The sequence below is a fragment of the Octodon degus genome, unplaced genomic scaffold (genome assembly GCF_000260255.1).
Source record: "Octodon degus isolate 3935 unplaced genomic scaffold, OctDeg1.0 scaffold00189, whole genome shotgun sequence".
In the NCBI taxonomy this organism is placed as follows: Eukaryota; Metazoa; Chordata; class Mammalia; order Rodentia; family Octodontidae; genus Octodon; species Octodon degus.
Window position 1 is genome coordinate 4604235 of NW_004524765.1, and position 4438 is coordinate 4608672.

The window sequence follows — 4438 nt, forward strand, 5'->3', positions numbered from 1 at the left end:
AAGAAAAAGAAAAAACAAAAGAAAAGAAAAGAAAAGAAAGAAAGAAAGAAAGAAAGAAAGAAAGAAAGAAAGAAAGAAAGAAAGAAAGAAAGAAAAAAAGAAAGGGATACAAAGGAAAGGCCATTTTGTATCTGTATATGCAGAATATTTAGGATAGATATACAGCTACTTTCACTTAATTGAGTGAGAAGAAAAATCTGTACTAATAGTGTTTGGACAGAATATCCTGTTTGCATCTTGTACTATGGATAACCACTAAAAAGTTAACAATGTGCAATGTATTAACTATTGAAACTGTCCTATCAATCAGTTTTTTTAAAAAAAAATATGTCTTTAATCTTGTTCTCCACATTCTTTAGGCACTAAAAGATTAACATATCAATACTTGATGGAAAATACCTGTTCCACGTTATGCCTCAGATGTTTGATATTCAGATAGGTTAAACTCAACTGCATATATTGTAGGGTAAAAATGAGCTTCTCTTCTGGAGGGTTAAAAACCTAAGTTTGAAGACCAAAAATTAGTGGGAAGGAAGGGCTGCAAGGACAGCCAACTTTTTTACCTTAGCCTTTCCAGGTTAGTAAAGACTCAGGACGTAGGAGAACCTGTAACATCGTGTAACTCAGTTGTGTTCCAAATTTTCTGATCAATGAGATTATGGGGCAACAGAGGAATGTGATCAAACATGTAGTGTGTGCCTAAGGAGGTCACATAGAAAGAAAGCATTCTCTCAGGCTTTCACAGAGAGCTAATTGGTCAAACAATGGCAGTGACTCACCCACATGTCAGACACTAAACAAAGGATCTTCTTTGTTTAGTACTTAAGTACTCACCCACATGTCAGACACTAAACAAAGGATCTACAAAGTGTATTTCAGGGATTCAGGACAAATCCTGAAGGAACTTGACTGGCCTTATGAGATACAAAAGTTGCATTTCCTGTTATATATTTCTTGCTTTATTTGATGTTAATCATCCAGCAAAAAAAGTATAAAAATGAGGTATGAAAATTAAAGCCATATAAGTAGGCTGAACTGTAAAAGGCTCAAGTCAACAATTTCTGACATTCCCATTCCTATGAATGACCCACTATTATTATGGACCACTGGACTACATTGGAATATTTTGCTGAATTCATGTACCTACAATATTTAAATTACAATGAAATACCCTTCTTTAACTAAACTAAACAAAAAGGAATGCAAATGAATGATCATTTTCTGTCTGTTTATTCAAAATAAGATAGATATATAGCTACATTCTCTTAATTCAATGGTGAAAATATTTGTTCTAATAGTGTTTATGGACAGCACATCATGTCTCCATATTGTAAAATGAATAACCACTAAGACAACAATAAACAATTTATTTATTATTGAAACTGCCTTACTAATCAGTTTTGAAACTGTCTCATTATTATTTGTTTCTCAATAAAATTATTTTTAAAACACCTGAAGATTATCAGATCATTGGCTTAACCCTCTTATGTATATTAATGTATGGTTTTGCCCCTGTCATGTTTCCTAGCTTTTCTCCTTGCCTCCAATTCCTTGTTTAATCCTTAATTTCTCCCTTTCATTTTATTTGTGTTCTACCTCTCTATTGTTATTTCTTCTTTGAGTTCTTATACTAGGGAGACTATACAATATTTATACATTTGTATCTGGTTTATTTAACATATTAGTATATCGTCACGTGAAACCCACTTAAGTACAAAGGCTTCCAGCTTATCATTCTTTATAGCTGAGTAATACTCCATTGTATAAAAATGGAGTATTACTTCAAATGACAGGCATCGTAGTTGTTTCCAAGATTTGGATATCACAAATCATGCTGCTATAAACATAAATTCACAAATCTCACTATGATGTGACCTTTTCACTTCCTCCAAGAAAATTTCCAGTAGTGGGATAGCTGGTTTTAATGGGATTTCCATTCCAAGTTTTTTGAAGAGTCTCCATACTCATTTCCATAACAGTTGTACCAGTTTACATTCCCACCAGCAATGGAGAAGTGTTCATTTTTCCCCACAGCCTCTCCAGCATTTGCTGTTAGTTGTTTTCTTTATGATAGCCATTTTTTCTGGAGGGAGATGGTACCTCAGTGTTGCTTCAATTTGCATTTCAACACAGTAGTGATGTGGAGCATTTTTTCATATATTTATTTGTTTCTCTAATTTCTTCTGAGAACTGTGTGTTCTTCTCAGATGCCCATTTCTGGATTGGATCTTTAAAGTTTCATGCCCTAATGTTTATTAGTTCTTCATAAGTTCTAGAGAGAAGACCTTTGAGTGTTTGTTACTCAAGATTTTATTCAACTTTGTGGATTGTCTTTTCCCTTTTTTGGTAATTTGTTTTGGCTTGCAAAACTTCTCAATAAGAGGAGGCCCAAGTTAATTCTTTCAAGTATTACACGTGTGATTTGAATTTTGTTCATGAACTATTTGCATACTCCTATGTCTTCCATATTTTCTCCTAGTTTCTCCTCCAAGAGATTTAGTGTTTTTGTTTTAATGCTTAGATCTTTAATCCATTTTGACATTAGCTTAATGCATGGTGATAGACCTGGTTCAAGTTTTAGTTTTCAGCATGTAGAGAGCCAGTTTTTCCAGCACCATTTGATAAAGAGGTTTTCTCTCTTCCATTAATCATGTTTGGCCCCTTTCTTGATGATAGGTTGGCTGAGTGTGTCGTAGAAGTTTCTGCATCTTCTAATCTATTCCAGTGATCCTCAGGTCTATTTCCTGGCCAGTGTCATGGTGATTTTATCACAGTAGCTTTGTAGTATAATTTCAAGTCAGATATTATAATGCCTCCTACCTTGTGTTTGTTGCTCAGGATTGCTTTTGATATTCTAGGTCTTTTATGGTTTCAAGTAGATGTTAGGAATGATTTCTCTTGGTCTGTGTGATATGTTGGTGGTAGTTTGGCAGGGATTGCTTTAAATCTGTACAGCAATTTTGGGAGTATGGCCATCTTCACAATGTTGGTTCTTCCTAAGCAGGAGAAGGGAATATCTTTCCATTTTCTGAAATTCTCTACAATCTTTTTCAGAGTGCTGCAACTTTCCTTGGAAAATGCTTTGACTTCTTTAATTAAATGAATTCCAAGGTATTTCATTTTCTGCAGTGCTACTGTAAAAGGTCTTGTTTCTCTAATTTCCCTCAGTGTGTTTGTTATCTGTTTAGAGGCATGCTATTAACTTTAGGGTAGTGACATTGTTTCCTGCTGTGCTACTGAATTTGGATATTAATTCTACTAGTTTCTTGTTAGAGTTTTTTGGGTCTTCCAAGTAAAGTATCATGTCATCTGTGAATAATAATTTTACTTCTTCTTTTCTAATTCTTATTCCTTTTATTTCTCTCTCTTGTATAATGGCTCTAGTTAATGGCTCCATAAGTATATTGAATAGGAGGGGTGATAGAGGATATCCTTGTCTTGTACCAGATCTGAGAGTAAAAGATTTCAGGTTTTCCCCATTTAGAATTGTGTTAGCTGTTGGGTTGTCCTGAATGGTTTTATCAGATTGATGTAGGGGCCATCTATTCCAACTCTGTAGAATTTTGAACATGAATGAGTGTTGGAATTTGTCAAAAGCCTTTTTGCATCAATTGAAATTATCATGTGGATTTTAGATTTGTTTCTATTTATATAGTGTATTACATTTATACATTTCCATATATTGAACCTTCCTTCCATTCCTGGGAAGAATCCTACCTGGTCAAATTGTATAATCTTCTAGATGATTTGCTGTTCTCTATTTGCTGGATTTTATTGAGGATTTTTGTTTCAATGTTCATGAGGAAGATTGGCCTGTAGTTCTCTTTCTTAGTTGCATCTTTCTTTGGTTTTTTTTTTTTTGTCATCATGTTATAGCTGTTGAATTGTTATTTCCCAGTTCCTTCTTATGTTTCCGATATCTTTCTTCTGTGGTTGCTAGCTGCAATGCTTTCTTCAAAGTCTGAATGTCTAATTTCAGTTTCATTCAACAATTTTTTCAGTTTTCAATGGAATTCTTGACTTTCTGAATATCTGTTTGTATTTGTTTCATGCCTTCTAATTCTTTCCTGTATTGTTCATTCAATGTTTCCATCATTTTTCTCTGCTCCTCTATTTTAATCTTTGTCTTCTTTAGATGCACTTAACAATTCTGTTGGGGCCAGGGAGATGGCTCAATAGAATAAGTGCTTCCCTGGCAAGCACAAGGGTCTGAGTTCAACCCCCAGTTCAAAAAAAAAATTCTGTTATTATCATTACCATTTCTTTTTGTACCTGAGAGATTAGTTGTGATCTGATTTATTCTAAATCCTGGTGGAGTTTTGTTTGTTGTTGTTGTTGTTGTTACTTCAGTTGCTGTCATTTCAGATATTTCAAGTGTGTAGGTGTGTGACTTCTAAGGTCTATGTCCATGTCTCTGGACTTGGTCTGCATGGACTAA